Source organism: Notamacropus eugenii, chromosome 3, assembly GCF_028372415.1.
Source record: "Notamacropus eugenii isolate mMacEug1 chromosome 3, mMacEug1.pri_v2, whole genome shotgun sequence".
Lineage (NCBI taxonomy): Eukaryota > Metazoa > Chordata > Mammalia > Diprotodontia > Macropodidae > Notamacropus > Notamacropus eugenii.
The window spans coordinates 163700041-163720090 of record NC_092874.1 but is presented as its reverse complement, the minus strand read 5'-3'; the positions used below and the strand labels follow the sequence as shown (position 1 = coordinate 163720090).

At 34.6% G+C, this 20050-nt stretch overlaps 1 pseudogene; it reads left to right on the top strand.

Annotated features, from left to right (window-relative positions):
- Nucleotides 1-4981: 4981 nt before the first annotated feature.
- Nucleotides 4982-20050, top strand: part of LOC140531914 (Na(+)/citrate cotransporter pseudogene) — an 84450-nt pseudogene continuing 69381 nt past the window's right edge.

Here is a 20050-nt window from a genome sequence, read left to right as displayed (position 1 = left end):
GATATAATGCTTGTTTTGTCATTTTGTGTGTATATGTATGTAATTTTCCATGTTAAGGAAGAGAGCTGTTATTCCCACATTTTTCTGAACAGCAGTCACCAATAGTTAGTTTGCCTGTTTACCCACAGAAGTCCCTTCCCTCCCATTTATTGATTTACTTTTTAATCTTTTGCTGTCTTTGACATTTTAATATGAGGTAAATATTTAAAAATTCTTTTAAATTGGAATTCCCTCATAAGTGTGATTTTGAACATTTTATCATCCAAATAATTTATAATTTTCTTTTGAAAACTTCTAATATCTTCCTATTTGTAGATTATAGAATAAGTCCATCTCATGTATGTATCAATTTACTTTAGATTCTGGGTGATAGAATTTGTATCAGAGATATTTTATGTCAATGTTTGCTTTCTAATCCATATCATTTCTTCTTATTGTGTTATATCCATTTATCACTTTTCTCTGTCTTCTCACCATTTACATATTCTATTTACACCACTAGAATAAACTTTTTCAAGAGTTATCATTTCCTTATCCTTCATTTGTAAAAGCTTCCGAAGTTTCTCCTCTTCCCAAAATAATAATCCAGTGTTCCATAAAAAATACTTTTTCAGTAAATATTAATTGAATGACTCCCTTGATACCTTCCAACACTCTCCTGGGAGCTTAGTCTAATTTTCTAAATTTTTTAAAATCTTTTGTTTTCCTCCAATTCCTTTTCTGTCTTTTGGTCTTTCTTTGTTCCTCCCTTATACCTTTTCTTTTGGTTTAAATACATAGTTATTTTTCTTTCCTCCACCTGAAGCCACTAAGTTGCTGGCAGAGTTTCAGTGGAGAATCTAAGAAATAAGAGGATACATTCTTTCCAGTGGCACATATGATTCAGAGAGGAAGCCTCCCATGCTAAAAAGAACACATTCATGCTCTTTGTGAGATAGGCAACAATTTCATGACTACAATCCCAGGTTAGTATGGATTACATATGGAAGCATTTGGTTTAAAGTATAGTCATACAAAAATGAAAGGCATTAACAAAATAATTTCTGAATAATAATGATAGTTGTTAAAATAATCACAATTACCATTACTATTATTACTTAGCCTTTGTAGAGGAAGAAGTTACCAGACTGACTTTTGGAGGACTCATTTCATATATAATAATAGTAATAATATTCTGAGACAAACTACCACAAGGGAAACTGAACTTTCATTATTTGTACTTCAATCAAGATTCTCTGCAATTTTTATTTACTGCTCTGTGAATCTGGATCACTCATAGCAGTCCTTGGAGTTTGATCTTTATACAGCAGAAGAAAAGAAAGGGCCTGATAGTCTAAGATAGAAGAGATCTGAGCTTAAGAAATAAAATAATAATTGTAGCAGATATTTATATAATAGCACTTTAAATGTTATGAAGTGATTTTGATACATTATCTCATGCAAACCTAGAACAAAAATAACAATATTTATATAGAACTTTAAGGTTTTCAAAATACTTTATGATTTTCATCTCATTTTACAACAACCCGGAGAATGTGCTATTAGTATCCTCATTTAACAAGTGAAGAAACAGAGGCATAGAAAGGTTGAAAAGTTTACTTTCATGTTTTCCTGACCTCAGATCCAGTACTCTATCCACTGTGCTGTGTAGCTGCCTCAGTTCAGTGAGGTAGTTAATATAGTTATTACTATTCCTTTGTACAAAAAATAAAAAAAAAGAAATTAAGGTTCACACAGGTTAAATGGCTTGACCATATCACATCATATCTAGTTAGTATCAGAAACAGAATGTGAGCCCAGATTGTTCTGTCTTCAGTTCACACCCAGGGCTCTATCCATTATGTCATGGAGAAGAGTAATATTTGATATAATCTCCTAAATTCAATTATTCTATATGAGTTTGAGAAAAGTAATTCAAATATTTCCTAATCGTTTTTTTTCTTATTAATGAGGTTTATAAATCATGTCTGTCAGTCATGTGATACAGTGGGCCTAGAATCAAGAAGATCTGAATTCAAATCTGATCTAGGATATTAGCTGTGTGACCCTGGGCAAATCACTTAACCCTGTTTGCCTCAGTTTATTCATCTGCAAAATGTTCTGGGGAAGGAAATGGCAAACCACTCCAATATCTTTGCCAAGAAAACCCAAGACAGGGTTACAAAGAGTCAGACACAACTGAAACAACCAAACAACAGAAACATAAATCAACAAGCATTTATAAAGCATTTACAATGTTCCAGGTGTTATGTTGAACCCGAACATATGAAAAAAAAAGTGAACGCAAGGTTTGTAATATCAAGGAGTTCTCATTCCAATGGGGGAAAACAATAAACAACAAGAAATATGCAAGAAATATGTGATGTAAAGCAAGGGTAATTTCAGAGGGAAAACACTAAGGAAGACCAGTCTACTAGAAATAAAAGACCTGGAAAAACCTCATGTGGAAAGTGGGATTTGAGTTGAGTCTTGAGCAAAGAAAAGGAAGCCAGAAGTTTGAGATGAGGAGACAGGATATTCTGGTCATGGGAAACAGCCAGTGAAAAGACATCAAGTAGATGGATTTCTGGAAATGACTAATATAAGGATTTGTTTTGCTCTACATAATATACATGTTAATTACAAGTTTTTGCTTTTCCTGTTGCTCGCAAGGGCAAAGAGTGGAGGCAGCAGTTGGAGGGAGAGATAAATATTTTCAAAAATAAATTAATTATTTTGTTTTCCCAAAGGCACCAAGTTAAGAGATAGAATGACATGTACAAGGGACATCAAGAAAGCTGAAGAGTTTCATAAGAAGTTGTTTTTTTTTTTTAATTTGTTGTTTTTAATAAGCAAATTCAAAAGCATTGGTTGGTAAAGACAAGACACAAGATGTTTTTTTTTCTAATAAAACATCTAATATTCTTGTAAATCCCTTTCTGTTTCACAGGATAAATGTCTGTAGAGTAATTAAAGACTTTACATAGTGATAAGGGATTATAATTGAATATAATTTATTTAATATGTTTTCAAGTGATACTTTACTTCTCTTGCTAAATCTGAAAACCTGCCAGAAACAGATCATTTAAATCATTTTTTTATAAGAAAGCTACATTTCAGTTTTATTCAAAGTCTGAGAAATTATCAGCATCTTCTTATAAAACTGGCCTGGGATTATGGAAATAGAATAAGGATTTCTTTCTTCAGTTTATGCTTTCCATTCTATTTTGACTTCATCAAAGCTGTCACTTGACAAATACTTAAGGCTGGCCATAAGACATATGCAAAAATGCATTGCATGAATTAAAAAGCTTTGAAAAGAAGACAAAATGAGATTTTTACCCCCTTCTCCCTTGGGTAACAACAGACTCAGATACTCATCAAAAATGAAAAATTTTAAAGTACAGTAAAATGTTTTCCATATTTTAGAAATATAAAATATATACTTCCAGATAACTTAGGTTACCTTTTGCCTCAAATATAGTCAAGTTACAGAATGTATAAATGGCCCCTACTTAACTGATTTTTTCATTTTACCTCCCCTCTATTATATTGCACAATGGGCTGATATGTTATTTCCAAAGGTATACATTACAACATAGATAGTTTTCTGCACCATTTTCAAGCCAAATGAAAGCCACAGTTAAATCAAGTTTTGGGGTTTTTAAAATTTTTTTTTGATAATATGGCAAAGATACATTTCAATTTAAATCATCCTAATCTTATCCAGCTGACATTTGCAAGGGATAACATTAAAAATATAAGTCTATCATTTGAAATTGACATAATCAGCATTCTTGGTTTAGGAAAGTCATAATTAAACAAGTCCATAAAGTTATACTCTCATCCACCTTTAAAGTAATTGTTTTTTTTATTGACATTTGTAACAAAATATGGAGGATTTTCTTTAGAATCTGCACATTTCAAACAGTTTCATGAAATTCTTTGTTTCTATATGCCCAGTTAAATTCAGAAAATTAACTTCTTTCAGTAAAATCTTTGTAAATATTTTTATATATTACGGGGAGAAAAAAAAAGTTGTCATTATATACTAGTTAACCAGTCTCTTATCAACTTAACCTATAAAATTGTTAGCCAGGAAATTTTAGGCAGAGGAACCAAATTAGGAGTAGGGAGAAGATAGGTACCTGAATATGTTTATGCATTATAATCTGGGCTTTACTCCACTCCACAGGGAAGTATGGAGATAACATTGCTTTCTCCTTTTGTCAAGGACTGAAGTCTTTCCATCTTGGAGTTTTCTGCCAAGTTCTCCCTACCCCAATAGGCATGATCTCTTGCATCCATGATATAATATCGACACATCTTTGCCTAGGACTGAAGCGAGACAACCATTCATTTCTATCAGAAGCTCTATCATAGAATTTACCTTTTCTTGTGATAACGTCCCAATCATTTCTTGCTCACCATATCCTCTGGAGTCAGGAGAGTCAGAGATTGTTAGTTAGGGCAGTGGGGGGTACATATTGGAGTCTTTAGGGAACAGGCTACCTTTCTCCTGGCAGGACTATCTCCAACCAAAACAGTCTATTAGTTATCCACCCAACATGTCCATCAGGTCAAGTTCTCACAGAAAAGTCATTTATATACACAGCCTGAGGTGGAGTCCTGTGACCTTCCTGCACTCAAGATGAGTTCATTCCTAGCCATGTCCACCCTTCAAATAAAGAAAAACTATTCATGATTTAGCATAAAAAATGTGACCAGCACTTCTTGAGATAATCTAGTTTGCATATGCAAATCTGAACTCTTATTGACTTGACTAAGAGAGGTGGCAGCAAAAGGGTAGTTGGGATTTTTCTTTCTGGGTTGAAAACTATTGAGTGGAGAAGCACAGTAGGTGTACATACCAATTTTACTTCAGGAATGGGTTTATAGAGAAAGTGGAAATGATGGGGAAACATGACTTCTAGAGATTCTAATCATATCCCCTATAAGGATCAGGATGGAGGAATGGAGGAAGGTAAGCACTTTAGGAAAAATGGTGTTGATGTGTCCCTGGGATGATTGCATTTGTACAGTGTCACCAGATGGTGAAGAACCAAAAGTCTTATGGACAGTGATTAATTACTGTGGAGAGGAAGCATGCCAACCTAGAGAGAAACTACCCCGACTCCCCCAGGTCAGTGCTTTAAGGCAAAACTCCTCTCATCCTTCCTTAGTTATGATATTACAGAGATAAAGGGGATTATTTTTTAAACGACATTTTTAAAAAGTTAGAGTTTTAAATATTAAGCTGTTATTCCTCAAGTGCTTCTGGATATTTTAGCTTTTTAATCTTTTGATAACAACTTAAGAAACTGAATTTTGAATGTGAAGTATATTTTATGTATTCAATCAGTAGTCAAGGTATATTATCATATCTATGAACTAAAAGCAATGTCACATTTTTTAATTTTTTATGATGAATCTTTGAACCAAATTCTTTCCATAAGTACTTTCTAAATGTCTCACCATTTTTAGAAAAGTCTTTTAGTTCTCTATAGTCTTCTATAAAAACTTCATTTTTAAGATGTCTACCATTTTCCAGGAGGTCCCAAACTTTTCCCTTTTGACTTGAGAGACTTGAGTTTAAACATTTTATTTCTCTTTTTTAGTTTTACTGTGCTTAGCTAAAGTGATGAGACCAATTTAGTTTTGTTTTTTTTAAATTTTCTGTAAAATGTCTTGTTATTGCAATGAAAGATTGGGAAATTTAATCAAGAATTTATTTTTGGCAAATTGTTTTCCTAAGAAGTTCAAAAAAAAATCAAATCTTGTTGGTCAAACTATTTAGACAAGATAGATACAGATTTAGGAAAGACATGGACTCCTGTACTTTTAGATGGAGAAAGAGGAAAGAGGGAAGGATGCTTTCACTCAGTTATTAAGAAAATTCATTAGAATTCTTTATTTACTAACCACTAAGTTAATTGAGGCATGACTATATTTTTTCTGACATGCATTTTGTTTATTAAAGCAATAATGTTATTTTGTTTATAAAAGTAATAATGAATCAATAAACATTCATTAATCAAACTAGTTCCAGACATTGTGCTAAGCATTAGGGGTACAAAGAGATGCAAATGATAGTCCCTCCCTTCAAGGACTTTGTAAACTCTAAAATACTCTCCAAATCTATGCTTTTGCATATTATTTTCTTTATAATTATTTTATTCACATATTATGTCACCTAATTTAATTTAATATATTGTTGAATGAATGAATGAAGACATATGGAATACTAGAAGTAAAATATTTTAAAATGAAAATGACTTATTTTAAAGTTGTAATTAAAAGGGATACATACAATCAAGCAGTATGTCTTTTGATATATCATTTATAATAGTGTTACTTATGTATGACATTATTAAGTATTATAATAACAACTATCAAATGTGCTTTGCTTAGATTAAAAAGATTTGAAGGAAGACTAAATAAGATTTTTCCTCCTCTTTTCTCATTCAAAAATAGTCTAAGATGACTGTTACAGATGAAAACTTTTAAACTACAACTAATTACATACGTGTGTGTGTGTGTGTGTGTATAAACCTATATGACACTTTAAGGCTCGTGAAGTACTTTACAAATATCTAATTTTATTTTCACAACAATTCTGGGAGTTAGGTGATATTATTACCCCATTCAACAGATGAACAAATTGAGGCTGATAAAGATTAGGTTTTTTTCACAGAATCACACAACTAGTAAGTGTCTGAGGAGGAAATTTGAATTCAGACTTCTTGTTTCCAAATTCAGCACTCATACCCACTGTGCCACTTAGCTTGATACAAATATTTAAATGATTAAAATCCCTTCTGATCTGTATTCTAGGATAAACTCAGGATCTATGCTTGTCTTCCCTCATAGACATCATATACCAAATTAGATATTTTGATGCTTTCTTGCCTCTCCAGTGTTATGCCTAACTATCAAACATATGCCAAGACGTCATTCTACCTAAACTAGATGTAGACTCATGTGCCAGAGATTGTTCATAAATGTTTCCCACTGGTAAAGATTCAGGAGAGAAAAACTGGACCAACTTTCCACCATCACTACCCCTTTCATTCCTCTGATCATGGTATAGCTAAATAGTTTGCAGGTGGCATTATTATGTAGTCTGAAACCAAGAAACTGAGGGGTCTTATCATGAAACACTGCATAATAAACTTAAGCAAAGTCCAAATCACTAGTAACAATTTTCTTTCAGTTGTCTAATTTTCTAAATGGTTATTAAATTTCAATTATATAGATTCCATCATTGTAAAGTAGATATAATATAAACATTGTGTAATACTATGCAATCCTTTATAACGTTTATTAAAACAAATGCACTATAATTAAAACTTTCTCTTAATAATCTTTCCCCTTAGTTTAATCCATAAAAAATCAAACAAAAGACCATTTGTATCAAGCATCTGGCTAGTCCTATAAAGTTTGTAATATAAATAGCTAATGCATATAGAAGTAACTTTTTTTCTTAGCCTCCAGGAAAAAATGTTGAAAAGTTAACTTGAATTTGGGAAAGGTAGCCAGTATCAATTGGCATTTTCTCAGGATTTAAACTTTTTATAGGCTACTCTTTGGAATATTATTTACTTTATGATATAATAATTGCAGAATCTCAAGACCACATAATAGCAGATTTGGTGGGTTTGTCAGGGATCATCCAGTTCAATCAGTATAGCATCAAGACATCTGACCAGCAACCAGTCTAGACTCTACAAAGAATCCCAACCACAGGCAACCTGCTACTTCTCAAGACAGCCCATTTAACTTTTGTATAACAGTAATTATTAGGAAACTTTTCTGTGTGTAACCTTAGCTTTCATCTATGAGCTAGACCTACACACAAATTCATATTGATTCTATATTTAGAAGTGTAATTGTGGAATGTCTCATGCTTTGCTCCCAATTAGAGAGCAATTCTTTAACCATGCTTGCATTGACCTCCCAGCCCTTGGCTAGTAAAGGTCTTTCTCTTCTATGTTGTTTGTATGGCATCCTTTAGTAACAAACGAAAGGACAGTCTGAGTCATAAGTTCAGGGTTAACCATAGATATTTAGGAGATATAATATTAAATCTGCAAAATGCATACTTTAGCAGACTAAACTAAAGAAAAACCAAGTGGAAGTAAGGCCTAGAGAGCAAAAGGTGGCCTCCCCAAGCTCCTGCTCCATCCTTGGGAAATCACAAAATCAGACGCATCTCTCAGCTTGTCCATTTAAATGGAGCCCATCTCTCATCATTTATGGAAGGGAACTGAGGATGTAGTAGGTACTATTGCCCTATCTGGCTAGGCCTATAGGATGATTCTCCTCTCCTCTTCTATCCTAAGAGTTCCACACTTCTTGCCTTTGCCATGAGTGTCTAAAGATCTCTGGCCCCTGAGCAAGGGACAGTGATGACTTACGTTTCCTCTGTTTCCAAGAATTACCTCAGACTATGCCACTATCTCCGCCCCTACAATCCCCTTCTCCCATTGTTGAATGACCTTCATTTTGAGAAAAGGCAGAAGCAAGACTCCATCCCTTTCCAACTTTGCTTAATGTTTTGTCTTCCCCATTAGAATGTAAGCTCCTGAAAGGAACTATTTTTCATTTTTTCTTGTTATATTTATATTCACAGCGCTTAGAATACTACCTAACACAAAATTCTTCCCTTCTTTTCTTTCTTTCCTTTTTCCTTCCTTCTTTTCTTCTTCTTTCTCTCTTCCTTTCTTACTATTTTCTCTCCTTCTTTCTCTCTTTCCTTCTTCCTTTTCCTCCTTCCTTCCTCTCTTCATCCTCCCTTTCTTCTCCCTTTCCTTCCTTTCTTTATAGAATCAATCTTTCGGATTTTTATCTTCCTTTCTAATTCTTTCAAGTGACAAGTAAACTATTACATTTTTTAATTTCCTTCACTCCTTTCTATTTAGAAAGACAAAGAATCAGGTGAATCCATAAGCCCTTAATATAAATATAAATAGAAATGGGTAAAAATCTAAATTTTTCAAAAATTGTTTCTTTTTTTTCCTTTTGAAAGAAATGGAAGTAACTTGTGGTTGAATAAGAGAAAAATAGTATTTCTACCTTAACCTACTTAATTAAATAGAAAAAAATATCTCCAATATAGAGGGCTATATAATTAAAAGTTTACCTACCTTAAATTCCATGCATCATCTAATTCAATATGTAAGATGGGAGGGAGAGATGAATTCTGGAGATGATTTTTTTTGAGAGATTTGAAACAATTTCCTCCTCCCTCCCATAGAGCTGCCAACCAAACTTAACTTTAAACAAACCAGGAGTAAAGGAAGAGCTGAGTCCAGGGAATCTATTCCACCACTAACAAAGGGGAAGATTAGCAGAGTTTGAACCTCCTGCCAGAGAGAAAAGCAAAGCCAAGCTGCAGAAACCACATCTCAGGAAACATTCCCAAATGTGATTGTGGGTGGAGGCTAGTGGTTTATAGAGCTATGGAGAGCAGAGCATCAGAAAGGCAGGAAAACAGACATGACCATAAGCCAGTGACCAGGACAAGTCAGTGTAGGGTCCAATGAGACATCCAGCCGCACCCTCTTTTCAAAACCTTTGAAGTGTTTTCTTTTTTAAAAAAAATAGATCGTCTTTGTTGATGTTGTGTGTATTTTTGTTGTTGTTGTTTCAGATGCTTCACTCCTTCTGGAAGGATGCAATTTATTTCCTTTTTTTTCTTTCTCTGCACCACAAGGAATTGCCCAATGTAAAAATAGTTACTGAAAGGGAGATCCTGGGCCATCTTTGAAGTGCAACTTAAGCCCTGGTTAAAATTTAAAACTTTATTTTAAAAACAGAGGTAGTTTAGTATGGTGCATAGAGCTTGGGGTTTGTAATCAAGAAGAACTATATTCTAATCTCACCTCTGACACTAACTAGCTGTGGAAACCAGAAGACATCACTTCATTTTCATTAGCTCTAAAGGCTTACCTACTAAATCATAGATGGGTTAGCCTCTTTGGGATAAGGGAGTTCCCTACAGTGACAAAAAGAAAGATCTTAGCATATTTCAGAAGAAAAAAAATATTTCTTTAATTAAAGTCTAAGAATTCACTGTCCATTTAAAAGGTTATTATGTCCTATCTCTCAAACTTCCATAATTATTGCATTTTTATATATTAAATGTAATTGCCCATATACAATGCAAATAATATCACTTGTATGAATTTTTATAGTTACTACCACTACTACTACTACTACTGCTACTATTACAACTACTGCTACTACTACTACTACTACTGCTTTTGCTACTATTATTACTGCTACTACTATTACTGCTACTACTATTACTGCTACTACTACTAAGATTTATATAGTTCTTTAAGTTTTGCCTTTACATAGATTAAATGATTTAATCCTCATAATCCTGTAAAATAGTTCCCATTCTTATCATCATTTCATAAAAAAGGAAACTGAGGCACAAAGAAGTTGAGTGATTTGGTCAGAGTAACATAGCTAGTAAGTGTATAAGGCAGGATTCAAACTTAGATCTCCTTGAATTCAAGTCCTGGGCTGTTTCCATTGTGCCACTTAGCTCTCCATTTATATTACATATGTCCTTTCTACGCTGTGAGGAGCCTATTCCGTGGTCCCAATGTGGTCCCACATTTGTTTCTAAGAAGGCAGAATGATGATCTGTGTTGTTTGATTTCTTGGCCCCTCTAAATGGTGTAATGGAGTGTAATGGAGCCCTTGAGTCAAGAAGACTCATCTTCCTCAAGTTCCTTCAAGTTTGACCTCAGACACTTACTGTGTGACCCTGTTTGCCTCAGTTTCTTCATCCATGAAGTGATCTGGAGGAGGAAATGGCAAACCACCACAGTATCTCTGCCAAGAAAACCCCAAAGGGGTCATGAAGAGTTCAAATGACTGAAAAACGACTGAGTAACAGTTGTTCCATTTCAGAGCATGCAGAAAAGTGTACTACAGATTCCTAAATCAGGCTGAACTAAAAATAAGACTTTGGGAAGGAAGAAGGTAACAGAATGATAGTTTTTCTCCCCCATTGTGAGTAAGAAATGTGCATTCACCAGTTAAGCAAAGTTATGCTAAAGTGGTACAACATACTCCACAAGTAAAAGTAGAAACATTATTTTGACAAAATTTAAATAGATGTTCTGTGTACGACATATTATCTTGCCCATAATATTCCTTTTACCCCAAAGATATATATGCCTACATTATTTGTACATTTTAAAGCACACACATTTTTACAGAAAACAGTCAAAAGAACATTGTGAACAATACTGGAGGAAGTTATGTGAGAATATGAAAATAAAATTGAGCAACAGTGCACTCACCTCTTATTTTAAATACCTTTCCCTCAGGGACGTTATGCTTTTCCCACAATTCTACAGCTTTGGCTCCCTGGGTAATCTCTACTACCTGCTGTCCTTCCTCAAGGTGCCAAAAAAAGTGTTGTTGGAGGAAGTCACAAAATTCTGATTGTGTACAGTTTGAATTTATGCTATCTAAACTGAACACTCATGGCATCCTATTATTCTCCCCTTGTTTTTCCTTGGGTCTATAACATTTCTTTCTCTTGACTTTGTTTCTATTTCTCTAACCCCTGTTTTATAGACCTCATTGGCTGTCTTCTCCTTATTCTCACCCTCTAAATGAGGGCATCCATCAAGGCTCCATCCTGAATGTCTTGATCCTTGACACCTTGACTCACAAAATCCCAAAAGAACTTCATTGGTCATGGTTTTGATGGTTACCTCTAGGCAAATGACTCTGAAATCTCAATACTAGCCTGACTTTTTTTCCCTAAACACTTGTCTCAAATTTCTTCTGAGTCAAATACCTGCCTTGACTGTCTTGCAAATATGCCTATCACACTTCTGAAACTAAATTCATTATTATCTTCTCCAAACCCAACTCTATCCATGACTTTGCTGTTTCTATTGTTGGTTGCACCTGTGCTCATCCTTCATTTCTGAAGAGGACCATGACATCAGAGAAATGATGACATGACTTGCTCTTGACTTTGTTTTGTGCAAGGTCACCAGCCTCACTTTCTCCTCCTGAGCCATCTGAATGCAGTAACCAGATATTAATCAGGAAGACTGGAGATGACCCAGGATGCAATGGGAGCCCTTGACCTCTAAGGCAAGGCCTTTCAGGTACTCACTTAAAGTGAGGGAATGCCCATTTAGTGAATAGGCAGCTCAGAATCGCCTTTTAGTTTTCCTTCTCTCCGACATCCAAATGGTTACCTTCTAATTCTACCTTTGAAACACTTTTAAGGTGGGGGCACCTTTTCCACTCCCACTGCACCCCCAGTTTGTGGCCTTTCTTTTGGGCTGTGGCTATAGGTTTTCCTATTCTCCTCAACTTCCTTCTATAACTCTATTTATCTTCTTCTATGCATTTTTCTGATTATAATTTGCATTATAATTATATATATATATATATATATATATATATATATATATATATATATATATATATATATATATATATATATGCTTTGTACACACCTTCCATTAGAAGATAAGCAACTTGAGGAAAATGTCTCTTTCTCTATCTTTTCCTTTAATATTAATTTAATCAGTCAGTCATTTAACAAACTTTTATTAAATGGTAACTCCATGAATGGCATTTTGTTAGTTACGGGGAACACATAGACAAAAAAAATACCAAAATACCTCATCCAGATAAAAAAAAATACACTTGAAACAATCATAAGCCTTGAATGCGATCAAATATGGGACATTTGTGTGAGTAGGGAAATTTTGAATAATATTGTCCTTGGTTTCAATGTTTCATGTTATACTGTAGTAGAAAATATGCTTTAGAAAAATATTATTGGCCAAGAGAAAAATTTAACTTTATTCGTTTTTCAGTTACTTTAATAGCAGCTTCTTTAGGACCAGGAATGGATCTTAGCTGGTACCATTTTGCAGTTAAAGAAATTGAGGCAAATCAGATTTAAGTCTTTTGTCCAAGGTGACAAAGTAATTCAGTATCAGAGCTGTATTTATAATGCACATACTTGGAAACTGTTCCTTGGCCCATTATCCATACTGAGGTCCATACTGAGGCCTACAGATAAAGGAGAATGGAAGGAGAAAGGAGATAATTATCTCTAGATAGTAGTACATTTTTTTTTTTTTTTAGGAAAAGGAATAAATCCATACATTTAGGTTAATTTCCCAGTTTCCAAGTATCTTGAATCCTTTATAAATCTTCGGTTGTTAGTTTGTGGTTAAATATAACAATTATCTGATAATCTTTGGAGTGTGGTCTGATTTTTCCTGTCGCATATCCAACAACCTGAACCAAACTAACACATTCTCTGGCTTCAACCCATGGACAAGAAATTGCAAGTAATTGAGACTGGCCTTTCTGCCCTGGGGAAGATTTCTGTCAAAGCTAGACTTGCTTTGCTACATAAGGAAAAATCTTCCTTCATGGCTTTACAGGAGTGAAGGCCACAAATTAAAGAAGTGGGATTTCTTCAAACAGACAAAACAAGTCATCTTCTGTGATCCTGTGCTCATTTTAATTTTGTTGTGCAGTAATCAGTCCTGTAATCATTTAATTATAAGGGTTTACTTTCTCAGCTGGTATTGTATCAACACAAAGAATGTCTAATGCCTGACAGGTACAAGCAGCTGTTCCCATCAGTGGCCAAGGAAAGCAATTGGACTTGAGTAAAAATTGCTTTCTGTCTTTTTTGGCATTTTAGTAGGGCAATAAATGCCACCCCTATTATATTCAATTTAATGAGCATTTATTACATACTACAATGTGTGAGAGATAAGGCTAAGGACTAGGAATAATGCAATTCCTCAAGCAATTTACCAAGGGAAATAACATGTCCATGTATACACAAAAATAAAATAGACATGAAATAAACACACATCCACACACACACACACACACACACACACACACACACACACACACACACACACACACACACACACACACTGATTACCTCCAAAAACAATGTAAATGTAAAGCCAACTACCAATAGGAAACCTGATGTTAGAGGAAACTTCATTAAAAGCATCATCCTCAAATACTAATGATCCAGGATTGAGACAGTTCTTAATTATATATTATTTATACATCTTTGACTCTTTACTCTCACACCACATAGTCAAACAATTGCTAATGGCATTTTTCCATTCACAATTTTTTTTACGATTGATTCATTATCTCTGCTCACACAGCCACCAATTCATCACCTGCTATCTGAATTACTTCAATGACTTCCCAATTTGTCTCCTTGCCTTCAATATCTCCCCAATATACCCTCCACACAGCTGCCAAAATGATTTTCATTGAGTACAGATCTGTCCATGCCGCTACTCTATTTAATAAACCTCATTGGTTTATTGCCTCTGGGATAAAATGCAAATATTTATTTTTAGCCTTTAAAGTCCTTCATAGCCTGATTCTTAAATACTTTTCTAACTTTATATCATATTACTCTCCTTCAGGGCTGCCATGGTCCAACCAAATCAGCTTTCTTTGTTACACATGGTACTCCATATCCCTTCTCTGTATCTTTACACTGGTCATACTACTCAGCCAGAATGCATTTCCCTGCACTGTCAATTTCTAATGCCCTCTCTCCCTAACCATCTTGTATTTAACTACTTTTCATTCATGTTCATTTTTACGTACTTATTTTCTATATAATTTATGAAAGTTTTAATAGTAAGATATGTCACAGTGTTCGTTATAATAAATATTTCTAATAAATGCATAGGTAGATGAATGAAAAAACATGGATAAAGTTAAAAGGGATACAAGTATCAGCAAGTAAGACAGTGCATTCCTTCAAAGGATTAACATTCTAATGGGAGAAGACTCTCTCTCTTTCTGTATATATATATATATATATATATATATATATATATATATATATATATATATATACACAGACACACACGTGTGTGCATATACACATGTGTGTATGTATATATATGTATATATAACAAAATTATGACCAGGGAAAAAAAACAATTGATTATATTAAACAAGATGAAAGCTATTCAATTAAAGGTCAGAGTCCTGAGGGTCAGAGTCTGATTTCTGGATAGAGAAGGCCTGCAAAGCACAAACATGACTGGGAAGAGCTATAAATAAGTGTGATAGGTGACCCTATTTATAGTAGGATTGTACATGACAAAGCATGGGATACTCCATCTGTAAGTGGTATGAGGGTAGGACTCAGTCCTGGGAAACATGATCACCTTAAAGGAGACTGCCCCAAGCACCATTGTGCACTGATTAGCTATGAGAGACTTCGCTGTTCTCAGCAATGCAATGACTCGCGACAATTTCAAAAGACTCCCAATAGAAAATGTTAACCACATCCAGAGGAGATATGGAGTCTGAATGGAGATCAAAGCATGCTATTTTTTTTGTCTTTTTTTCTCATGGTTTTTCCCTTTTGTTCTGATTTCTCTTTTACCACATGACTAATGTGGAAATATGTTTAACATGATTATATATGTATAAGCTATGTCAGATTGCTTGTTGTCTTGGGGAGGATGGTGGGGAAGAAGGGAGAAAAATTTGGAAGTGAAAATCTTATAAAAATGAATGTCAGAAATAAATAAATTTAAAACAATAAAAAGGAAGCTGTTTCAGCTTATGCTTGGCTTACTTTTGTCTTAAGGGTGGGTGTTTGTGTGTGTTTGTGTCCATGTGTGTCTGTGTCTGTGTACATGCACAGTGGTTTTCTGCTTATAGCTTTTCCACTTTATGGAACAATTCCCACCAGTGTCACTTGCCTAGGATTATGATATTTAATAAACTTCCTTTGCTTGTGAGAATTCTATACAGAATCAGTGTCCATTCCACCCACTCAGACCTCAGTCACACTAAAACGGCGAAGTATCTCTTGTCTTCCTACATGGATCACCTCTTTTTGAATGTCTGCCCATTGTTATCATTAATCACACCAGAAAAGGATATCATGGTTACCTAAGGAATTGAGGAATAAATCATTGGTATAATAAGATAGTTACCTGAGTTGCCTACTATAGAAATAGAATTGACTTCTTCTGCCAAGTTCTATACTCTCCTAAAGGAAGGAGGAACCAAGAAGAATTAATTCATCCACCAGCTTATTGTCTATAAGGGCTTTGAGCTAATTTTTCCTTAAAATTCTAAATATGGAAGAGAGAAGAAGCAAAACTTCTGGCAGCTCCATCTCACCTCCTTGGCCTTTCAGTCCTTGGCCAGAAAGAAAGATCACCTTTCAAATTCTAATCTTCCTTGCTCACAAGAGGAATTTGCAAGATCATGGGGGAAAAGGAATCTAGGAGGAGCAGGGAGCTTTCTCCATCATGGGATAGAATGATCTTCTGACTTCTTTACAAAAGTCTCCAAAGTAATCCATGAAGCCTAATTAAAAAATGTGAAGAAACCAGTGAAATCTTGGATAGCATCTGCTTGAGACTTCCTTTTCCATAGCAACAAAATCTGGTTGGGTAGCTTGGGAACAGAGGTCTATATTTACATACATACTTGTTTTTCTCCCATTCCATTGTAAGCCCCTTGAGGGCAGGTGCTGTCTTTTGACCTTTGCTTATAACGCTAGTGCTTAAGACTGTGCCTTGCACATAGTAGGCACTTACTAATTGTTTATTGACTGATCCTATAGAACGCAAGTTCATTGAGAATAGGTCTTTGTGTTTATCCCGCATACCTAATGTTGTGCCTATCCCCTATTAGGTGTTTGATAAAAGACTATTGGTTGATGACCAGCTATTTTCAATATACTGAAAGGAAATTAAAGGTAAAGATTAGAACTTTTTTCTTTTCTTTTATTTGCGCTGGGGGGAGTGTTGGTGGAGTAAAATAAAATAAAATTCCAAGGAAGAGTTCTGAATTTCCTCCTGTCACATTTTCCCTGACGCTGGACAGATAGATATCTGTCAATGCTTGCTGAGATCCCAGTCTCCCTAGAGTCAACAAGCTAAGCTAATTGATCCATAGTGATGTCTTCCAATTTCCTAAACCCAAATCAGCTATCTTCTAAGGAAATCAGTAGTAAATACAGGCCTGAACTTCTGCTGAGATTTATTTTCTTTCAGTTTCTGACATTTTAATTGGTCCTCTTAATGTTTATAACATTTCAGTGACTGGGTGGCCTATTATTTTGTGCTAGGAACTAAAGATCTTCAATGTGGGGGTTCTGGATCTTTCCATAGATTTGCGATGGGGCCAGAGGCAAGTCACCAAATTTCCATAGGTCCCAGTACACAGGAGTACTGTTGAAGACAGATTAATTAACAGATAGGGAGCCTTGGGAAGACATTAAAGAAACAACAATGCTGTCATTCTTAATACTTTTGACACCAGGGTGGGATTTGTTGACAGCACTTCCCTTTGCCTTTGAACTGAAATAAGGATCTTTCCATACACAATATAATGCAATCTTCTTACCACATGCCTGTTAATGTTATGTAAACACTGTTGCATTCAATGTCTAAAAATCTTCATGGAACGTTTAGATTGAGCCTTAAATTCCCAAACTGGAAAATATGAAAACACTTTAACTGTTTTCCTTCCCCATTTATTTCAGATCTCCTAACCATTTCTGACTCTACTGAGAAGACTAATTTGAATGCCAGAGTATGTAGGTTGCTGGTCTTTGGATTCTTTGTTAGCTTTGCTGTTTTTTTTTAATTTTTTCTAATTTTTTAATTTTACTGTCAGATCTGTAGTTGAGCAAAATCTTCAGACAGACAGACAGAATAGAGTTGGTGATTTGGAATTCTTTACATTGAAAGTTTAGAATCATAAATAAAAATTTAAATTGCCATTTGCAAGTCATTTCATTTGATAGAAATTAATGAAGCCACAGGATGTATCTGCTAAGATTAAGAGTCAAACTTGAGAAAAATGAAGCAAAATTATAGTTTAGGAAGAAATATAAGATCTAAAGAACAAATCTGAGGAACACTTGAAAAGAATAAAACATGACCATCTTATTTTTGCTTTGCTTTGACCTTCCTTTTTTTTTCTTTATAAAGTCAATGTCAACAAGCATTTATTAAACATCTACTATGTCTCACACATTGTGTCTTGCTCTGGGAATAATAATAATAATATTAATAAGCCTTTATATAATTATTTATGTTTTACAAAGCATTTACATGTGGGTATCTGCTTTGATTCTCATAATAGCCCTCTGGGATAGCTGTTGTTAATATCCTTATTTTACAGATAAAAAATTGAAAGACACAGAGGATAAGTGACTAACCCAGAGTACTACAGCTAGTAAATGTCTGAGGAAAGGATAAAGACTTAGTTCTTTCTGTCTCCAAGTTTAGCACACTACTCACTATGCCCCTTGGCTATCTAAAAAAGCATGTAGGGAGGAGGCCCTGCTTCCATAGAGTCTAATGGGGGAGACAACCTACAAATGACTATATGTAGAAAAGATATACACATGATAAACTGGAGATGATCTCAGAGGGAAGATGCTAAGATTTTGATGTTAGAAACAAAAATACATTTCCTTACAAAAGGAAGGAAGGAAAGAAGGAAGGAAGGTAAAAAAGGAAGAAGGGAGGAAGGAAGGGAGAGAGGGAGAAAGAAAGAAAGAAAGAAAGAAAGAAAGAAAGAAAGAAAGAAAGAAAGAAAGAAAGAAAGAAAGAAAGAAAGAAAGGAAGGAAGGAAGGAAGGAAGGAAGGAAGGAAGGAAGGAAGGAAGGAAGGAAGGAAGGAAGGAAGGAAGGGAGGAAGGAAGAAAGAAAGGAAAAGGAAAGAAAGGAAAAGGAAAGAAAGAAAGAAAATTATAACATATGCCAGTCAATCAACAAGAATTCATTAAACACTCACTATGTCCTAGGTACTGGTTAACAAAGACAAAAAAGAAACAGTCCTTTGTCTTGAAAATCATGAATTCATTCTAAGCTTGTGCATATATGTGTGTATGTGCATGAAATGCATTTGTGTATACGTATATATGTGCATGTGATATATGTATGTATGGGTGACATATTTTATATATGTATTATGTATACACAAAAGAAGTGCAATATAACATGGAATGGAAGAAGACCCTAGCAATTCAGGGGACAGAAGTGTTTGTGAAGCAATGTGGGACCATGGAGGTGGAGAGATTAGAGGTTGAGGACAAGTGAATTTGGAATCGGACAACCTGGATTCAGAATTCTCCCCTGATTGATAAATATTTGTTTGACCTTAGAGAAGTTCCTGAACGCTCCTTGGTCCCTCTTTCCTCATCTAAAAAAAGAAGGGGTTGGAATAGAAGACCCTTGAGGTCCCTTTCAGATTTACATATACCAGCCTAATATCCCATGGCTATATGTACTCTAAGATTCCTTCCAGTTCCAAATGTATAATCCCAGTGTTATTTTAACATAGCTCCAAACTTTATCTTTGAATAATTTTTATGCCTTTATGCTGTTTGTTCTTTGTCAGACTGATATGGAAAAGCTCATACAATGTGTCTCCAGTCCTAATGGTAAGTTTTCCAAAATACAGTTGTTTTGCGTTCTTCAATTTCTACATAATGGCTTAAAAATAGGTACAAACATGTCTTGGAAAAATATTTGGATTAACAATAATATTGAGATTTAGCTATTTCTGAAACTGGACCTCATTCTGAAATTTCTCTGGCCTCTTCAACTTCAACTTCTCTTTGTGTTTTGCCATTACAGACATTTCCAGACTGTAAGGTAAAAGGCGTGAGCTGACTCAAAGCATATTCTTTGTCACATACTGCAAACAGTTTATGTAGTCAAGAAATGAGCTTTTATTAAGTACCTCTATGAGTCACATACTTTGTAGAAACCAAAGGAAACATTTAAATATGGAAAAACAACTCATACATAGAGTTGTATACATATATGTATATATGTATATGCATATGTGAGTGTAGATGTAGTATACTTACAAGGTGATTATCTCCACAGTTGTTCTAGTCTATCCCACTTTTTCCCACTATCTCAGCTCTGCTCCCATAATTATTATTTTAGAACAAATCCTATTCCAGCAGAGCTACATAGGTTTCTCTCTAAGCTCACATTTCTAAGTGATCATGCATGGTG